Here is a 22,130-nt window from a genome sequence, read left to right as displayed (position 1 = left end):
TCCAGAGGGTTAAGAAGTGGGAGGAGGACAGATAGACAGGGTTGGCCATGCATCGGCAGTTGCTGAAGCTGGTAACGGGTATGTCTGGGGTTGTATTATTCTCTCTGCTTTTAAACGCCTGAAAATTTCTATAATAAAAACAATTTTGTGTGCACTGTATTTTTTTTTTTTTTGACAGAGGGAGAAGGAGCCCAAACTGACGAGGGGCTCGATCTCAGGACCCTGAGACCAGGACCTGAGTCAAAATCAAGAGTAAGACGATTAACCGACTGAGCCACACACCTTGTGGTGGGTATTTTTACACATAATAAGCAAAATGAGATTTTTTTTTAGTTGATCCCACTTCGGTAAATGAAATACCTATACACAAAACAGCACACACTTTACAAGAGCACAAAGTGATGTAGGGAATGAAGATGAAGGGAATTTTTTTTTCAGTTTTTTTAAGTTTTTATTTAAATTCCAGTTAGTTAACATGCTGTGCCGTATTAGTTTCAGGTGTACAATCTAGTGCTCGACACGTCCATACATCACCTGGTGCTCATCACAGGTGCACGCCTAATCCCCATCACCTATTTACCCCATCCCCCCACCTGCCCTCTGGTAACCATCAGTTTGTTTTCAATAGGTAGGAGTCTGTCTCTTGATTTCTGTCTCTCATTCTCTCTTTTTCCCCTTTGCTCATTTGCTTTGTTTCTTAAATCCCACATGAGTAAAATCACATGGTATTTTTCTTCCTCTGACTGACTGATCTATTTTGCTTAGCATCCTAAATAAAGCTTGAGAAGGGTTTTTTAAAGACCCACGATGACTGTCTACCACGGACTGAGGGGTGGATCAACGTCATCGTCTGCACCTGAAGTCCAAGGAAAGAGAAAAGGGGGGAGATGGAAAAGCACAAGGATGCGCAAGAAATTCCTGTGGCCCCACCACTCAGAAAGAAGCATCGTTGACATTTTGGGTTTCCTTCTAGTGTTTTCTCTACACTTACAGAAAATGGCCCTTTCCTTTTCTCTCACTCCCAGGCTTTAGAGACACATAGAAATGCATTCAAATTCTGGATTACTCATTTTAGTAGTGGTGTTATTTGGGCTGCTTTCTCTTGTCCAGTGTTAGTTTTCTCATTCTAAAAGCAGTAACGATCATAACCAGCCTCTTAAGATTTCATGATGATGAAGTAAAACAAAGTAAAAAGCATTGGACCTCACTGGGAGCCTAGCAGGGTCTGGGTCAGTCCAGCTGCTTTTCCTTCTAGAAGTTCACTGGGGTGGCTCCCCCAGGTACTTCGCACCGAGTCATGCAGACGGAGGCCATTGATCAGTATTTGTCAAACTGAAAGGAACTGAATTGTGACAGAGCCAGACCTCACATTTGGTTTTCCATCTCCAAGCATCTCCTTCTGCCAGGATGTAGACACACACACACAAGACAGGATGTCACGCATGCTGAGTTTTTTCCTGTGTTTCATTCTCTTGGTTCCATGTGCAGGGAAAAGGAGCTCACTCACTGGGCCCCTGAATTCTCATGGCAGTGGTGAGACACCCCAATTTTTTTTTTTTTTGTCATCAGCGTTTTCCAGGGGACAGTTCAAAGATGTGGAAATTGATGGATATACTGTGAGAAATCTTGAAAAAGGCTTCCTGGCAGCAAGGACCGTGCAGATTCACGCTTAGAGACCCAGAGGCTCCCTGGAGGTGTCCTGCCCTCAGAGTCTCTGTTTCACCTGAGCTCTCCCAGAAGCCACCACACATGGTAACGTGTCACTTTCCTGACACACTATGGGGTGGCCGGGCACAGAGCTGGGGACAGGCGCAAAACCAGTCATGACCCCAGTGTGGCTGTGGTGCTCCCAGGCCTCTGCAGCAAAGCTGTGCTCACCAAGGGGCCAACGGGTCCTGTGACTGTTTTCAGTTCTAGCGTTTGCCTTTGTTGTTAGGCGAAGTTGTAGGCTCTGTTGGCATTTGTGAATCGTGGACTTTTAGAAGTTTCTAGAACATTGGCCTTGTGTTCTCAAGGGCCTTCTTGACATCTGACTATGAGGTGACAGCACCAGGTCACAGAGGCCAGGTCAGCAGAGTCAGGGCCCCCACAGCAGGGTACAGGTTGGAGTACCAGAAAGCTGAGCTGGCGGGAGTCAAGGGCTCTTCCCTTCCCTCCCAGAAATACCAGAATGGGCCATGAAAGGAGCTCATTGGCATCTATTGCCTCAGTTCTATTTACTTTTATCTTATTTTTTTATTACTATTTTTTAGTCCTGTTTACTTTTTTTTTTTTTAAAGATTTTATTTATTTACTTATTTGAGAGAGAAAGCATGAGAGAGCACAAGCTGGGTGAGGGGCAGAGGGAGAAGCAGACCCACCCCTGAGCAGGGATCCCGACATGGGGCTTGATCCCAGGACCCGGAGATCATGACCTGAGCAGAAGGCAGACGCTTAGCCATCTGAGTCCCAGGTGCCCCTGGAGTCTTGTCTCAGTTGTATCGAGCAGGTCCTCCTTCTTTGCTGTGTCTGCTTTGCTTGATTTCTCATCATCGTGATTTCCATGGTTGCTTCTACCTGTAATAGAGCCATGGTAGCCAATGTTTGTGAATCACTCCAGAGCTTAGAGAGCTCTGGTCCTGGACAGGTGGCTCAGTCTTTCTTAGTCTGGAAAGAATCTTTTCTGAGGGCCGTAGCTGAATCTCAAGGAAAGAGATGTGCTGCTTCGTGCCCGGCTGTGTTCATAGACACTCACTCAGGACCAGCTGGTGCGGAGGGGGATGGAACGGAGTGGGGATTCCTGCTGCCTCAGAGCGATCCCAGCTGACCCAAATTACACACGTGTAAGCTCTAGTTCCAGGGATAGCTAGTTGTTACTAACTAGCATGCGCCCTTGGCAAGCCACTTCCCCTCTTGGGGCTTCAAGAACCCTCCGAGGAATGAGAAGCTGGACTGGACAAGGCAGGGGGCTGCGCCTCCGTCTCTCCCGAAGTCCGTCCAGTTAATAAAGGCCATGGCCGGGCCAGCCCACAGTCTGGCTCTGTTCCGGGTCATCTCTTTTCCAGAAGCAGACAAGGAATAGACTTTGCCCAAGGTAGCAGAGGCATCTTCAGGGTAAGTGTGGCGCTGGCCTTGTGTCCTATTTTTAATGAACACTGAAGAGCAACACTTCCCCACCCCCTGGGGTTGTGCCGGAGCAAGGTGTTGGCTAACCCAGTGCTAGCCTGCTTATTAAAGCCCCAAGTGCTGGGGACAGCAAAGGAAAATCAAATATCGATAAAAATCGTGGGCTCTGTGGAGAGGAGACCTTTACCAAATCCCAGTCTACTGGTATCATTTCAGGATACAGAGAGGTTTTTGCTTTATTTCTGGAACCACAGGGAGATTAAAATCAACGGCCATTTGTTGAGTGTCACCTGTAATAGATGGTTTGGGGTGACTGAGCCTCAGCCTCGTATGGGAATCAGACGTGGCTGCATTTGAATAGCATATTCACGGGGTCTCAGTTCATCCTTACTACAACCTTGGGAGGAATCAGAGACTCAGAGAGGTGAGGGGATTTCAATACGGAAAGGCCAGTGTTAAACAGGAGGGCTTCAGCCTCTCATGTCAGGGCGGTTCAGACTGTATCACGTGACACAGATACAGTTAAATTGTTTGGAGACACAGCCTGGAGAGCTCAAGAAATGTATTGTTATTGTTCTTTATGAAAGGCTCTTGGAGGTGTTAAGATTTGATATAGGTCTTAAGATGAGTATGAATTTTTTTCCTTTTTTACTATTTGAATAGGTCATCATAGATTTGGAAAGCATAATAAAATGCAAAAACCAAGCTAACAAACAAAATTAAAAGACTTATAATCCCAATACACAGGTGCTGCCACTGTAAATGATTTATATCGTTCCTTCCAGGTGTTTTCTTTGCTTTTTTTTCTTTAACTAGTTGAAATCACACTTTTTTTTAAATAATATTTTTTATTATATTATGTTAGTCACCATACAGTACATCCCTAGTTTTTGATGCAAAGTTCCATGATTCATTACTTGCATATCACACCCAGTGCACCATGCAATACGTGTCCTCCTTACCACCCATCACACTTTTGATATAGTTTTGAACTGTTTCTCTCTTTACCTTATATTTTATCATATACATTTTGAATGGGTTGAACTCCAGTAGGAACTGATGGTGTGTGATTAGGGAATGCTGTGCTAAGAACTTAGCTGGAGAAAAGGTGGGGACAGGGAAAGGCAGGGCATACTCAGGAAATGGTGAGTAATTCTTTGAGGCTAACCTTGTGGTTCAGTGAGGATTTGCAATGTAGCAGGGAGTCTGGAAAGACATTCTGTGTCTGACGGTGGAGAGCTTTGAATGGCCCCTCAAGGAATTTGTATTCTCATTAAAGAATATTACACTATACATTGCACACATTTAGAAACATACAAGCAAGAGCATTTAAAAATAATTCACAATCTGCACAAATAGAATTTCTATTAATGTTTGATACATGTATAACCGTCCAATGTCTTTCTGTACACATATCTTCTTTTTTTCCCCAAAGACACAACACACTGATTCTTTTCTAATCTGATTATCATTCCGTGGATGTCTTTCTTGGTCATTAAAAATTCTTTTGCAATAATGGTTTTTAAACATTTGATGCACTGGAACTCTGTGTTTAAACAAAATCCTACCAGGAACTGCAAATGCCAAAAAGGATAAAAATAAGGCTACTGTGATCAGAGCATGAGTGGAGGCTCTGACGCCTGCCTGACCCTGTAAGTCTGCTCGGTTGTTTCCAATTTTCTCCTTTGTAAATTGATACTACGTTCTTTGAGCACATCCCATAATTATTTCCCAATGAAGGTTTTTGAACATGGGCATGACATAACCAAAGCGATTAGTGTGAAGGCCAAATACAGTAAAATCTGACTTAACTGGAATTCAGTTAACCACAATCCTTAATTAACCAATTTTCTTTTACTTAACTTTGGAAAACATAGAGGAAACTCCCTCTCTTCCTCCCTCCCTCTTTTTCTCTCTCTCTCAAACACACACGCACACACACACACACACACACACACACAGAAGAGGGAAAGAGAGAAAGAAAATTATGAAAAAGGAATAAATTGAACAAACATGTGCAATAAATGTACTCTGAAAATTACAAAACATTACTGAGAGAAAGATAAGTATAAATGTGACATATACCATATTCATGGACTGGAAGATTCATTATTGTTAAAATATGAATTCTTACTCCCCCCACCCCCGCCAAATGCCAGTTCTCCCACAAACTCATCTATAGATTAAACATGATGACATTCAAATATTAGCAGGGTTATTTTGAAGTTCAGTAAGCAAAATTTAAAATGTATGTGGAAATCCAAAATAATACTGAAAAAGAGCAGAATTGGAGGACTTAAACTACCTAGGTTCCAGATCTACTATAAAGCTAACAGTAATCAAGATAGTATGGTACTGAACTAAAGGTAGCATATAACATAGACCAATGGAATAGAATAGAGAGTCCAGAAAGAGACCCCCACAAAAATATGGTCAATTGATTTTCTAGCAAGATGCCAAGACAATTAAATGGGGGAAAGGATGATCTTTTCAATAAAAGGTGCTGGAATAATTGGTTGGCTGCATGCACAAAAATGAACTAAAACTATAAACCTTATTTTGAAAAAATAGCAGAAAATCTTAATGACCTTGAATTAGGCAAAAAAATTTTAAATAGGATACATAAAAAAATCAATACTTTGGACCATCAAAATTAAAAATGTGTGCTTTTTGAAAGCACAATTAGGAAAATGAAAAAGCAAGCCACAGACTGGGAGACTATGTTAGCAAAACATACATAAAATAAAGTATTTGTGATCACAAGATATAAAGAATTCTCACAACTCAATAATGAGACAAAATAATTAAAATTAGGCAAAAGATTTGAGCGGACATTTTATTGTAAAAATACAGATGCCAAATAAGCACATGAAATGATGTTCAACATCATTGGTCATTAGGAAAATGTTAATTTAAACCAAAAGGAGATACCACTATATACCCATTGAAGTGAAAGCTTAGAAGATTGACAACGCCAAGGTTTGGCTACAATGTGAAGCAACAGTTTAGCATTTGCTTTCAAAGTTAAACATTCACTTACCATATGACTCAGAAATTCCAATCTTGGGTATTTTTCAAGTAAAATGAAAACCTTATGTCCAAACAAATATTTGTACATGAAGACTCATAACAGCTTTGCTCAGAGTAGCCCAAAACTGGAAGCAATCCAAATGTCCATCCGTTGGTAAGTAGGTAAAGAAAAACCTATATCTACACGGAATACTTAGCAATTAATAGGTATGAACTACTGATACACCCAACGCCATGGATGAATCACAAAAGCATTACTAAGTGAAAAAAGGCAGATCCAAATGAATAGACACCGTATGTGTTTTTTTTAAAGATTTTATTTATTTATTTGAGAGAGAGTGAACGGTGGGGGGTGGAAGAGGAGAAGAGGGAGAGGGACAAGCAGACTCTGCACTGAGCACAGAGCCTGATGCAGGGCTGGATCCCATGACCCTGAGATCATGACCTGAGCTGAAACCAAGAGTTGGATGCTTAACCAACTGAGCCCCCTAGGTGCCCCTACACTGTATATGTATTTATATTAAGTTCTAGAAAAGTTCTAGAAGAAGCAAGTTTATGGTGATGATAGCAGATCAGTGGTTGCTAGGGGTTTGGGGCTTGGAAATGGGAACTGACTGTAATGTTCTAAATCATTTTTTGGTAGTGGTGGCATATATATACATACATACATATGTATGTATGTATATATATGCCAAAACTCATCATGTACACTTTAAATTGTCGAATTTTATTGTAAATAAATTATACTTCTACTGGCATTTGGATTCAACTTTGTTCACTTTTTTTTTTTTTTGGTCATTTTTCATTCTTCTAGCCACTTAGCTTCACATGTAATGAATGGTTCAGAATTGCAGTGTCTTCTAATGTCAAGGATAGAGTTTGTATTTCTGTTTGTTATTTTCCTTGTTGTTTTGAGGTAATTTTTGAGAGAAAAAGAAGTAGGAATGTCTTCCCCTCACCATCTTAAACTTGTAAAACCATGGACTGGAGCTATCCATATTTCTTAATGCATTACTTTACATTTTGAGATATTATATTAAGTTCCTACAATGATAAATAAGGACTGAGATCCCCTGGATCTCCCTACTTCTCCTTCCCTACCCCCCAACACAGTTATAAAAGATAGTCAGTATATATTCTTGATCATGACTGTACAAATGGCATTTACTACAGAACCACATTAAACTATGTTCATACCAAATTTCTTATTCAGTCCTTCACTTCTACTGGAGTTACTCATTTCCTCCTTTTCTTCCCATGTGCCTGATTTTCTGTACATCATTAATTTTCCCTAATGTTCTAACAAAGTCTACCTCAATTGTATCAATAATGTTTTCCATAATCTCCAATATGTTATATGCATCTTACTCCTAGAGACCATCCTTTCGAAGCCTTCCTTCCATGTTCTTCAATTTAGACTGGACATTATACAGATGTCGCTTGGAAATTCCCATTCATCATCATCAAGGGGACTCACATTGCCTCTTACGCTTTAGATCCCTTGCTTCCTCGATTCTATGGGTTCCTTTCTTGGTTTACTCCCTTCTTTATTGGATCATCACCTCTAGTAGTCCGCTAAAGGTACAAGGAAAGGATACAAGGGAAGGAAATGATATTAATTCTTGCATGCCTGAAATATTTTACCCTTATCTGATGGATGGTTTGGGTGAATATAGAGGTGTAGGGTGCAGATTAGAACACTGAAGTCATTGGTCCCTTGCCCACTAGATTCCAGTGTGTTGTGGAGAAGTCAGTAGATTCTGATTCTTTTCTTTTTCTCCCTAGAAGTTTACAGCATCGGGGCGCCTGGGTGGCACAGCGGTTAAGCGTCTGCCTTTGGCTCAGGGCGTGATCCCGGCGATCTGGGATCGAGCCCCACATCAGGCTCTTCTGCTATGAGCCTGCTTCTTCCTCTCCCACTCCCCCTGCTTGTGTTCCCTCTCTCGCTGGCTGTCTCTATCCCTGTCAAATAAATAAAATCTTTAAAAAAAAAAAAAAAGAAGTTTACAGCATCTCCTCTGTATCCCTGATGTTCAAAAAGTTCACTGTGATGTACCTGACTCTGGGTCTTTTTCATTCCTTATGCTAGCCCTTTTGAGTTGGAAATGTATGCTTTAGTTCTGAGAAATTTCCTTGTATTATTTCCTTGATAATTTTATTCCCTTGACTCTCTATCTGGCATTTCTAGCAGATGGTTTTCAACCCTGTAGACTTATTTTCTTGCTTTATCTTTTCTCTGCTATTTTACATCTTTTTCATCTTTTTGTTCTGGAATGTTCTCTGAATTTATTTTTTATATTAATTTTTTTAAGCTGTCTGATTTCTCCAAATTCTTTTTTCCACTTGTTTTCTGTCTTTCAAGTTAGAAGCCTTTCCCCACATCTGAAAGTGCTTGGCCATCAGCTCTCAGGAGCCTAGAAAGCTATTTGTACATAAGCCAGATGTGGGCCCTAGGACTTCCACCTAATAGGACAGAATTCAAACCCGCTCACTATGAAGAATCCCAAATGGTAGTTTCTGGAATTTACACCAGAGAAGACTCTCATCTCCTACATGGGGAGATGTAAAACTTGCTACCGACATTCTAGAAAGGAAGTTAAGTTTCCACTCAATTTTCACTCAGTTCCCCAGTTTCCAGTCTGTGCTTCCTCCTGCCCCACCCATCCACTTTTCAATTCCTCTTCAACTGCCATCACCTCCTCCTTCCATTTCCTTGGTCCTTGGGGACTTGGCCCTTTTATGTGGTTGTCATTTTAGTGGAAATAGGAAATGATGCATTATTCAGCCTGCCCTGTGGTATTTCAGTGATAAGGAGACTGAGATTCATAGAGGGGTTGCCTTCTTTGTGGGACCCCATGACTCCCCAGGTCACTGCTTCTGTCTGGATCTCAACTTCCTCATCCATAAAATGGAAGAGTAGTTCTAGATGAATTTCAAAAAAATTTATATTCTGGAATTGTATGTTTCAAGAAATCAGAACATGATCTCCATGGCTATTTTTTTAAAGATTTATTTATTCATTTTTAGAGAGAGTGTGTGCGCACAGGAGTGGGGGGAGGGGCAGAGGGAGAGAGAGGGGGGAAGCAGACTCACCATTGAGCAGGGAGCCCAATGTGGGGCTTGATCTCCGGACCCTGAGGTCATGCATGACCTGAACTGAAACCATGAGTCAGATGCTTAACTGACTGAGCCACCCAGATGTCCCTCCATGGCTATTTTATTTGTTCTATTTTTGGTGCTTTCATGATGTCCCACCAATCCCCTTCTTTTTTGAGGGGTGGGGAGGGGCAGAGGGAGAGAGAGGATCTTAAGCAGGCTCCACACTCATTGCAGAGCCCAGACACGGTGCTCGATCTCACGACCCAGAGATTATGACCTGAGTCAAAATCAAGAGTCTGACGCTGAACCGATTGAGCCACGCAGGCACCTCCCCACCAACCCCCTTCTAAGATTTCTTCTCCCCTTCTCCCAAATCAAGGGCTACAGGCAAAGCCTGGCTTCATGGGTGTGTAGCCTATACAGTCTCGCAGGACCCTATACTCAGAAGGGTCCTGAGCTTTATTTCATGATCTGCTGTTCCTGAAAATTTTTATTAATTTTTGAACAAGGGGTGCCACTTTCATTTTGTGCAGGGCCCCACGAATTATGTAGATAGTTCTGGCCACAGGATGGTCACCAGCCAGGACTCCTCTTTCAAGGATTTTAGAGCCCGTAGCCAGAGCTACAAGCCCTGGGTCTCTGTTGAGTCTGCTTCCTGAAAGGGAGGGAGGAGCACGCAGAGGAGGGCCCCATGACTAGAGATGGATAAAGCAGCCCACAACAGGTTCTGCAACTTGCCTGAGATCTTATCACTCAAGAGTCTGGGAAACTCCTGAGTTATTTAAGGCAAACTCTGAGTACCTCACACAATCTTAGAAGGTTGTTTTGCTTCTGTTTAATTGGGGCTGTGCCTTCTGGCGGTTGATGTCCTTTGACAAGGCAATTTTGGATCCAAAGGACTTTATTCATCCGTCTACTCAATCACTAAAGAAACCTTTACGAAGCACCTACTCTCATTAGCAGGGAGCGCAGGCTCTTTGGAGCAGGCAGAACTGAGTTAAGATTCCCCCTCTATCTCCTGCTGGCTGCATGACCTCACTTGACCTCCTGAGTCTCAGTTTCTCTTCCTGTTTGATGAGAAGAGAATAATTACCTCCCAGGTCAATGATGAGATGATTTGTGTAATGGGTCTAGTGCGGTGCCTGACACACAACTTGCCCAGCAAGTACTCATTTCTCCAGGCTTCTTCCCAGCACTAGGCAAACCACAAAAGATTTCAGCTTCAGTTGTGGACAGACAAGGCCACCAGCAGGCCTTGGAATACCCCAAAGGTCCATTCATTGGGGGATGTACCAGACTCTCTCTTCCCTTCAGCAGAAATGTTGATGGGAGCCCAAGGAGGAAGGCTCATGCATCTGAGAAGTGTCCGGACAGTGTCTGCTTTCAGGAACATCCCTGTGCTTTGTGATTAATATTTAATAGGTTCCATGAAAGCTTTGAAGTTAATAATATGTCTCCCCTCCCTTTCAACCTATGATGATCTTTCAACTGATGATCTTCAAGTGATACATTTATGTCTGAAATGAAATTTGGACGCTCTTGCAAGGAGCCAAGACTTGCTCTTATCTTTATTGAAAAAAAAAACCCTTAAAAGTCTAGTTATGAAAATTAAGCCCACAGAGAGGCATGGCACAGGAATGTGTCCTTAGAAATACCTCTTCCACAAGCCGTCCCTGTTCAGTGAGATAAATGGGGGAATGATCTAGCACATTCAGCCTCATGACATTTCATGGCATTTGTTCTCACTGTCCAGTCGCCAGAGCTCTGGCACAGCCTTTGCACATCCATCACCTCATTTATCCTTCCAGCCTCAGCAGGTGTTTTTTGCAGTTACTATCCCCACATTGCAGATAAGAAAACTGAGCCCTGGAGAAGTGACCTGTCCGGGTCACGTAGCTACCCCATATGCATCAGAGCCAGGATTCAAATCTACTCTCCTTATTGCAGAGTCTCTGTTCTGTTGTCTCCTTAACTAAACTGTTAGCTGAGGTGTGCTGGGTTCCAAGCCTTGGGATGCTGGCAGCATTAGGAAGTCAGGAAGAGGCAGTGGGACCAGCTCTAATGTGGCCACCAGGGCCCCCGACCAGGGCCCCTGACTGGCGGAGTGGTGGTCACATTCCTGGAATTCCCATGGCCTGGTCAGGACAGAATAATACAGCCCCTCAGGCTCATCAGGGGCCCGATCTGTCCCTCTCATCCACTCAAGGGCTTTGCTTGGACTTTGCCTGTAATCGCCCCTCTCTCTCCTACTAGCCAATATTTCTTTTCCATGAGCACACAAGCATGCTGCAACCTTCCCTGTTTAACCCCACTGTGTCCCCCTGCGCGGCTGACCAATTCTTTACTCTTCCTTTCAGCGAAATTCCCACAGGCCTTGTCTTCACTGTCTACTCTTTCCCGCCCTTCTGCCTTGAACCCATGCCAATCAAACTTCTACCCTTCCTGCTCGACTGAAATCATCTTGTCCATGATGACTATCTTGCTGTGCCCTGGGCTAAGCTCACCCAACTCTTAATAGCATTTGCCATTTCTTCTTTCTTGAAACTCTATTCATGTGGCTCTGGTCACTGCCCTCCACTGGTTCTCTCCTTCCACCATCTTTGCTGGATTGTTCTGTTCTGCCTGACTTCTACCTGTTACAGTGCCCTCGTCTCAGCCCTGCTCCCTTTCCCCTCATCTACGATCTACTCTCACTCCCTAGGTGCCTGCATTTAGTCCTGGGCTTTCAAACTCATGTTTACACCACGGCTCCCAAATTCACATCTCCAGCCAGAACACCGCCCCTAAATTTCAGACTCATTTGTGCAACTTTCTATTCGGTATCTCCTCTTGTATTTCTTTCAGTCATATCAAACTTGACATGTCCCAAATCTAGATTCCTCCCCCCCACCAAACTGTCGATAACCATCCCAGTGAAGGGCTCCACCAGGACCTCACTATGCCATCCCCGATTCCTCTCTTTTTCTCACGACCACACCCAATCCATTGTTGGTTCCACCTTCAGAGTATATCTCTTTCTCCTTGCCCACTATGGCACCCAAAACCAAGTACTGGTCCTCCCAGTGAGTCATCTTCATTCCTTCTTCTCCTCTGTGGTCCATTCCCCACAGAGACCTGAACAATACTTCAAAGTGTGAATTAGACCACACCACTCTTCTGTTCAAAATCCTTCAACAACTTCTCAGCACACTTAGCATTACATTGAAATGCCTAATCATGGCCTCAGAAGGAATATTCAAAACACCCATATTCAATAATAGAGTCATGTGTAAGAGTCTATATAAATAGAAATTTAAAAATGTATTCCCTTTTATTTTCTAAATAAACGAAAATAAATCTGTTTATAGAATAAAACTGCAGGGCACCTGAGTGGCTCCGTCGGTTAAGTGATCAACTCTTGATTTCGGCTCAGGTCATGATCTCAGGGTTATGAGATCAAGCCCCGTGTGGGGCTCTGTGCTGGGTGTGGAGTCTGCTTGAGAATCTATCTCTTCCTCTCCCTCTGCCCCTTCCCCACCATCTCTGAAATAAATAAATAAATCTTAAAAAAAAAAAAAGAATAAAACTGCCAACAAAATGATGTAAATTAGAGCATTCACCAAATCAGTCTAATAATTTCTAAGTCATTTGTTGGTTTTCAGAAATTATTGGTGTGATCTTTTGATATGTTCTCACAAATTAAATAATGCCCCTATTGGAGCTATAGTTAGACAGAGGGAAATGCACCCAACTTTTCCAATAACCTCCTCAATAAGTCAGAAGCCACTAGGTTAACTTATAGTCTCAAAATAGGGAATTTCTCTCAATAACAATATTGTTTGTGGTAATGAATTGTCTCTCAGCTGCTATTCAACCAAGAGCAATTATTTTTTTTTAAAGATTTTATTTATTTATTTGACAGAGATAGAGACAGCCAGCGAGAGAGGGAACACAAGCAGGGGGAGTGGGAGAGGAAGAAGCAGGCTCATAGCAGAGGAGCCTGATGTGGGGCTCGATCCCATAACGCCGGGATCACGCCCTGAGCTGAAGGCAGACGCTTAATGACTGCACCACCCAGGCACCCCTAACCAAGAGCAATTATATTAAAATATTTTCTGATCCTTACAGTATCATCTGAGACTCTTTCATATTCAACATCTAATTATTGGCTAAGTCACGAAAACCTTGTGCGGAGTGCAATGTCTAATGATATTGAGCCCAATCCTTACTGAGAGTTTCAGAGCACGGCGGCCAAAACTGCATACTCTACGAGGCTACTCAGTTTTGACTCCTGGCTCAGGTGCTTACACAAATTTTAGATAACCTCTCTTTGCTTTAGTTTTCTTGTCTGGAAAATGGGGCTCATGGTGAGTTAACAAGTTTAGAATGGTGCCTGGCTCAGAAAATGCTAGATATGCATTCGTTCTCTCTTTACTAAGAAAACTCTGTTGTTAATGCCCTTGAGAAGAAGGCCTGTGGTGGGTTTTGACACACATATGCCCTTCGATGGAAATGAAATTCAGTATGAATCGTGAAAAGTGGGAGGTACACTCTGGACTCCTCAGGCCCTTCCTTCCTCGCAGCCTCCCTCCTATGGAGGGAGTACTGCTGCTCCAACAAAGCCCCAAATGCCTGGCTAGTGCCTGTGTGGACCCCCCACTTATCTGCTCCCCCAGGCTCTTCCCAGCTCTCTCTGAGCCAAAATTCACGAAGGCTATCATCCCTACAGGCTGGCACGGGTTAAGTGGGAAGTAGAAGCCAGCCATGGCCTGCTGACTGCCCCCTCCCCCTGCCCCATGATCCATGAGGCGCCCCTTCCCCCTTCTCTCTTCCTTGGTGGGAGCCAATGATGGTAGCCAGGAGGTGGGATCTACTGGGGACATCTGGTGTAATGCATGACGGACTGTGGATGTACTGGCTGATATCTGTCCTGTGGGGCCAGGAGACCTCTGGGCAGTCAGGGCCCTGCCCAGTGCTCTCACCCTGAGGCCCACAGCTCTACCTCTTACCCATTATCCTGGCCACACTGGCTTCCTTTTGTTTCTCAAACACACCAAGCCTAGTCCAGCCTCAGGGCCTTTTCACTCTCCCTGGGATACATTTCCCCACATTCCTGAAGGCTCTCACCACATTCCCATCTTTGCTCAACTGGCCTTTCTTCAGAGAAGTCTTCCTCATGACCCTATAAAAATTCTGTTCACTTCACTCCACCCCAATCACCCTATATGCTTACCTGGCTTTAAAGCATGAATCACTCCCTAAAGTTTTATATTTATCTGTTTTCTATCATTCTGCCATGATAGATATGGCTGAAAGAGCAGATGACAAATACTGTTGAAAGATGCAGAAACTGCTGAAAAATTGGAAGAAAACGAGTGTTAGAAAGTCACAGGTTTGCAATGTGAAGGTTTGCTATCCGGCAGGATAAAATAGAGATATTTCTAACAGGTTCCTGCACGCGGTAGTCACTGGATTCCATTTCAGTCATGGGACACGGGAAGGACAGCTTCTGAGGGGCCGTTCGTGGGAAGACGCATCAGAGAACGTATGTTCTCCACAGTAAATCATATCTTTCATACAAGAGCTACTTGGAGATACCATGTCCATGGAACCACTGACTAGAACCACTTCGAGTAGAATGGCGGAAGAGCTCTGGGATGGGGCTGCAGATGGGGCCGCGGGAGATTTGCCTGCCGCCTCCTTCAGAACCAGCAGCAAATGGCAGCGGAGGCTACAGGCGGAGGGGCACGTGTGGCTGTGGAATGCCCTGGACGTAGTTGATTTTATAAACATAGACCTTTCAGGTGTCATGGGATCCTTACCGTAACCTGTAATGAGCCAAACATCCATAAATGTCCTTTGTTCCACACAGAAGGCTGTTGCCTATCTCGTGGCAAAATACTTAAAAGACCTGTCAGACTTACTTATCTTTTTTCTCGTGAAACAAAAAGGCGAGTATTCCTGCAATGACAAGTGGCTGTCAGTAGTATTACCGCCTGGGAGGTCTTTTTGAAATTGTGAATACACTTAATTTGTCCCTTCGGGGTAAAGGGGTTATTTCACCAAGGTGAGCAGCTGAATGGCTGGGTGTGTTGACTGGCCTTATCTTCGTATTTACGATCTCAGATATCCAGGGGGGCCCCTAAAGGTGCCTGACAATTTAGTAGATTTCTGATTTAGCTCTCCCTTTCCCCAGAGGTATTACACCTCTGACCTCTCCTTGGACCAACTCTCACACTCAGCTCATGACCTCCTTCCCATTGCACCGAAATAGTCAGAAGAGCCCTTTCTCCACGTCCCCACCATGCCTGTGCCACAGGCCCTCCCTTCCTGGTCCTGTCCCAGGCGAATTGTCTATGCTCTGGCCAATCCCTCTGCCTGAGCTGTGGCCCCATCCCCTCTCCCCAGCTCAGTGATAACCCCTGAAATCATTCCCTGTCTTCCCACATCTTAAGCAAGCAAAGAAACAAAACAAGACAAACAAAAATCTGCCTTGGCTTTACGTTGCCTCCCAGTGATGGCACCCCTGCTTCTGTCTATGACGAAAACCCTCACCAGAGCGCTCTACACTCTTCTGCCCTTCTCCCTGAACCCATTCTGTTTCATCCCCAACACCGAAATCACTCTTGTCAAGGGCACTGATGACCCCATGTCCAAATCTGATGCTCACATCCTGGTCTTCATCTTGCTGTAGTTCTCAGAGGAGACGTTGAGGAGGCTGATAGCTCCCACCTTTGGACACACTTTCTTCGCTTGGCTTCCAGGACACCACATTCTCCTGGCTCTCTTCTGCTTCTTGGGCATTCATTCTCAGCCCCCTACTTGCTCCCTACGTCAGTATGTTGGAGTGGCTGGGTCTCAGTCCTCGGAACTTTCTATCCACACGCCCTTGATGATTTTATCCAGCCTCCTGATTCCCAGATGCCTACTTCCAGTTGTTAGCTTTCCCCCGAACATCAAACTCACCTACTCAACAGTCAGCATCCCTACCTGGGTACTGAGTAGGCATCACAAACTTAAAGATCCCAGCAAACTCTTGATTCTTTCCTCCACACTCTATCATAAGCCCACACGTGTCTCCCCGGTCTCCACAAATGGCAACTGCATTCTCGTGTGGGTTCAGACCCAGAACTTTGCTGTCACCTTCACGCTCCTCTCCCTCACCCCTGCATCCGATCCATCAGGAAGACTGTCTGCGCCTTTGAAATCTATCCAGAGGCTGACTGTTTCTCCTCAGCGTCTGCACCCTCGCCCTGCCCTCCGCCCACACGTGGGCCACTTCAGTGGCCTCTTAAGTGATCTCCCTGCTCCTCCTGCTGCCCCCTACTCTCCACATCCCAGAGGGACCCTTCTAAAATATGAGTCAGCTGCTGTCACTCTTCTGCTTTCCATCTCACTGAGAATAAAACCTGATGTCCTTCCTATAATCCCCAAGACCTTATCCCTGATCTGGCCGGGCCGCCTCTCCGACCTCATGGCCTCTACCACACACCTCCTTGCTTACTCAGGGCCACCTCGCTGTCTCAGGGTCTTTGCACCTGAAGTGCTGATCCCCCGCCTATCCGCACGGCTCAGTCCCCTCCTTCTTTTAAATCTCCTCTCAAATGCCACTTGGATTTGACAGGCCTTCCCAGACCACTCTGTCTAAAATAGCAACTCCCAGTGTGCCTGCGTGGCTCAGGTAGTTGGGTGTCTGACTCTTGATTTTGGCTCAGGTCGTGATCCCAGGGTGCTGGGATCGAGCCCCGTGTCGGGCTCCACACTCAGCAGGGAGTCTGCTTGGGGATTTCTCTCTCCAGCTCCCTCTGCCCCTCCCCTCTCTCTAAAACAAATAAATAAATCTTAAAATAAAATAGCAACTCCCACCTCCAACCTTTCCTCCTATCTATTCTATTTTCATATTCTGCTTTCTTTTTCCTCATGGAAGGTTTTTGCCACCTGACCTATTTTATAATGACTTACTTAGGTATTTATTATGTGACTCTGCTGGCTAGATCGTAAACTTCACAAGGTGGGGATTGTTTTTGTTCATTGCTTTTTTTTTTTAAAGATTTTATTTATTTATTTATTTATTTGACAGAGATAGAGACAGCCAGGGAGAGAGGGAACACAGGCAGGGGTAGTGGGAGAGGAGTCTTGCAGGCTCCCGGTGGAAGAGCCTGACGTGGGGCTCGATCCCATAACGCCAGGATCACGCCCTGAGCCAAAGGCAGACGCTTAACCGCTGTGCCACCCAGGCGCCCCTGTTCATTGCTTTATTCCCTGTGCCTACAACAGTGACTGGCACATGCTGGGCACTCCTTTGTCTAAGGAATGAAAAAGTAATCACTTTTTTGGATGACCTATGTGCTATGGAGACCACATTTTGAGAATGAATGTTTGCAAATGTTTTCATTGGTATGAAAATATTTGGTTTTCTGTATCTTTGTGACGTATATTTTCTTCTGTTATGATCGTCATTGAAAAGATGTACTAAAGTAAACCAAATTTAGGACGAGAACTACAAATCTCTGTATCACATAGTGTTAAGACAGGATGACTCTAATTACAATATTACTAATATTTTCATTGAAAGGGAGGTTACTTACATTAATAAATAATTTATATTGTTAGCTTATTTTGATATTTATGAATGTCCTATAATATACATCCATATAACAGTCCTGAATATGTATAATTTATACAAAAATACGTATCTGTATAACGGGGATTTATGCTCAGAATTCTTTTCTGAGAGGCTGCTGTCCAGAGAAGGAGGTGTTGGGTAGGCTTAGCTCTGGCGACGTAGTTTAGGGTTTTGTTACATAACATTGTACTTTGATAACCAATTTCTTTTTTTTTTTTAAGATTTTATTTATTTATTTGACAGAGACAGACAGCGAGAGAGGGAACACAAGCAAGGAGAGTGTGAGAGGGAGAAGCAGGCTTCCTGCCGAGCAGGGAGCCCAATGCGGGGCTCGATCCCAGGACCCTGGGATCATGACCCAAGCCGAAGGCAGACGCTTAATGGCTGAGCCACCCAGGCACCCCTGATGACCAATTTCTGTGGCTTATCTATTATTTTCTAACTAACTATTCTTATAATAGCAAAGTATGTCAGAATTTAGTGGCTTAAAAACAATAACCATTTTGTTGACTTGGAATTCTGTCAGTCAGGAGTCTGGGCCGGACTTGGCTGGGTGGTTTTCTGTTCCACCTAGCATGGGGCGGGGGCTGCATGTAGCTAGTGACTGGGCTAGGCTGGGAGATCCCAGAAGGCTTCACTCATGTGTCTGACACCTCAGTCCTCTGTGTCGCCTTGCTAGTACACATGGCGAGACTGGGCTTCCTCACAGCATGGCTGTCTCAAGGGAGTTGGACTTCTTGCTGCTGGCTTTCAGGACAGCACATTTGAGGAAAAGCAAAAGCTGCAAAGACGCTGCTTGGAAGTTATAAACACCATTGACTCAGCGTTCTGGTGCTCAAAGCTGGCCACGAGGGGCGCCTGGGTGGCACGGCGGTTGGGCGTCTGCCTTCAGCTCAGGGTGTGATCCCGGCGTTATGGGATCGAGTCCCACATCAGGCTCCTCTGCTATGAGCCTGCTTCTTCCTCTCCCACTCCCCCTGCTTGTGTTCCCTCTCTCGCTGGCCGTCTCTATCTCTGTCAAATAAATAAATAAATAAAATCTTTAAAAAAAAAAAAAAAAGCTGGCCACGAGACCACGGCCCATTCAAGGGGCAGGGAGATGGACCTTATCTTTCAATGGGAAGAGAGGCAAAGAACATAAGCCTACTTTAAATCTACCACAGGCTTCTTTGCATGTTATAATTTTGTGAGTTTCATCCGCGTTGTTGCCTTAGCAAGTATCCATTCCTTCTCATTACTGCATAGGATTCCATGGTATGACTGTCACAATTTGCTATTGATTCTCCCACTGATGGACACTTGGCTGGTTGTAATTTTGGGCTATTATAAAGAAAGCTTAATGAAAATACCTGCATCTTTTGGTGATCATATGTACTAATTTCTCTTGGGTATACGTCTAAGGGTAGAACTGCTGAGTCATAATTAGCATACAGTTGGCATTACTTCCAAACAATTTTCTAAAATATTTCTGCCAATTTTTACTCCCATCAGCAATGTAGAAGAGACCGAGTTTATCCACGTTTTTGCCAAACCTCGATGCCATCTTTTTAACTTTAGTCATCCCCATGAATGTGTTGTAGCCTCATTGCAGTTTTAATTTGCATTTTTCTGATGAGTCATGATGTTGAGCCGCTTTTCATGTATTCATTGATCTTTTAACTATCCTCTTTTTGTGAAATAGTTGTTACAGTCTTTTGCCTATCTTTTAATTGTTTTTTTTTTATTGATCTGTGGGAATTTATTTGTAGTGGATATAAGTCTTTTGTTGAATTTATCCATTGTAATTACCTTTTCTCAGGCTTTGGGATGCCTTAACAATGTCTTTTGATGAACTAAAGTTCTTAATTTCAATGAAGTTCAACATAACAATCTTCTTTCATGAATACTGCTTTTAGGACTGTGCTTTTCGGATTTCTGTCCTATCTCAAGTCAGAAAGGCATTTTCTGATTTTTTTCCCCTAGAAGCTCTACGCCTTTACTTAGTACATGTGGGACTGTGATCCATTTCAAATTCATTTTTGTATGTGGTGTAATGTAGGGGGTCAATATTTTTTTCATATGAACGTCCAACTGATCCAGAATCACTTACAGAAAAACTATATTTTCCCCACTGAATTTTAGTAGCACCTTTGTTGTAAATCAGGTTATCTTACATGTTTTTGGCAAAGATTTAGGTCCACCTTTACTAGGCTTGAAGGGCTAAACATATCTCTTTCTTTTTTTTTTTTTTTTTAAACATATCTCTTTCTGATGAACACATTCTTTCTTTAGATATGTTAATATGTTCAACCAAGGTGGTCAATCAAATCTTGGCCCAGACACCTCAGTCCCTTTAAAGGTTTATTATCTCTGTTCTAATTTTATTTCCTTGTTTCCTCTTCTCGGGGTTACCTCAATGTTGCTCTGCCAGACCACCTGTATGTAGCTCAGGTATTTTCCAGAAATTTACCTGCAGGGCTCCTGGATGGCACAGTTTGTTAAGCATCTGCCTTTGGCTCAGGTCATGATCTGGTGGGGGGGGTGTGTGTGTGTCCTGGGATCAAGCCCCACATCAGGCTCCTGGCCCAGTGGGGGGTCTGCTTCTCCCTCTCCCCCTGCTCTCTGTCTCCTTCTGTCTCTCTAAAATGGATAAATAAAGTCTTTAAAGAAAAAAAAAAAAGAAATATACCCACATTCACACTCATCTGCAGCATAAGGCAGAATCTAGCTCACTGAGTACTTATGCTCCTGATCATTTCCAGTAGACAAAAAAAAATGTGTGCCAATCTGCTAGGCAAAAACGGCACCTGCGCCAGAGTTTTAAGAACTGCATACTAAACCTTCTCTGTTAAAACCCTCCTCTAATAAGTCTTACAGTCTAAGAAAACATTTTCTTCCAAAGGGCTGACTTTGCTCAAAACACTCAATTTTCTGTGAAGGAATGACTGGAAAAATCTGTGATTTCTGCGCAACCACACACGTCCAAAGTCTCAAATCAAGGTACGAAATCTGTTTCAACTATTTTGCATATACATGAAAATCTTACAAACTCATTCATCCAACAAATATTTATTGATCACATCCTGTGAGCTATCCAGGCCCTGGATAGACAGCAATAAACAAAAAGACAAAGATTCCTGATCCCATATTTTCATTCAATACATTAACTCTTCAGCTGCACATTCAGTTCTGCCCCTTCCTGTTCTAATATGTCAACATTTGAAATCAGGGCTGATCTAGAAAATAAAAGGCTTATGACCAAGCTGTTCCTAGGACAGTCCCTAATGCTGTAAAGATAGGGAAGGTTTTTCAGAAAAGAGTCTGAAGTTGCACAAAGCCAAGCCTGGCAAATGACTGGACAGAGCATTTGTCTCACATGATAAAATAACAAGACTGACTGCTCTACTGGACTGGGGGTCTCTTGAAGGCAGGGACTCTTTATGTCTCATTTCCCAATTGCTGGCACAGTGCCTGGCATATAGTGGGTGTTTAATAGCTTTGTGAAATAAATGAATTGACAAGTAAATGAGTGAATAAAGAACCGTTCTCTTGATAATCTCATCTAGTCTCATGACTTTAAATACCGTCTAGACAGAGAGAACACCCAAGTGTCTATCTCCAGTCCAGAACTCTGGAGTCTGAGAGGTCTCCAGTCTGAGAATGCTAGACTCCAATATCAAATTGTCCTCTCATCCTACCTGGACGTTTTACCAGCATCTCCAACTTACCAGTTCCAAAATCAAACTCCTGGTTCCTCCTCTACCCCACTCCCAAACTGTTCCACCCACAGCCTGCTCCTACTCTGTTAAGGGTAACTTCACCCTTCCAGTGTTCAGGTCAAAAATCTTGAAGTCACCCTTAACTCTGTTCTTTCTCCTACCGCCCACTTCCTGTCCATCAGGATATCCGTAAGGCTCTACCTTCACAATCTGTATTTCCAGAATCTCTATACTTCTCACTGTCTCCTGCGCTTTCACCTGGTTCAAGCTACCCCTGGATCTTGTATGGATTATTTTACTAGTCTCCTGACTTGTCTCCACTGCTGCCGTTGCCCCCATCAGTCTCTTCTCCCCACAAGGGTCAGACTGGTCTGCCGAACCTAAGGCCGATCTTGTAACTCCTCCAATAGCTTCCAAGTAAAATCCTCCCCCAGTACTAGTACTTCGTCTCTGATTCTTACAGAGGAGGAAACTGAGGCACAGGGAGCGGAAAACGGTCACTGCACCCAGGTCTACCTCAACAAGCGTGTTCTTTCCTCCGGAACCCCACGCCTCTCCCGTGCCAGTAAAAGCCAGAACCGCGAGGAGCACGG

Source organism: Ursus americanus, chromosome 7 (genome assembly GCF_024610735.1).
Source record: "Ursus americanus isolate L20-20 chromosome 7, mUrsAme1.1.p, whole genome shotgun sequence".
Classification (NCBI taxonomy): domain Eukaryota; kingdom Metazoa; phylum Chordata; class Mammalia; order Carnivora; family Ursidae; genus Ursus; species Ursus americanus.
Note: the sequence above shows the minus strand (reverse complement) of the source record.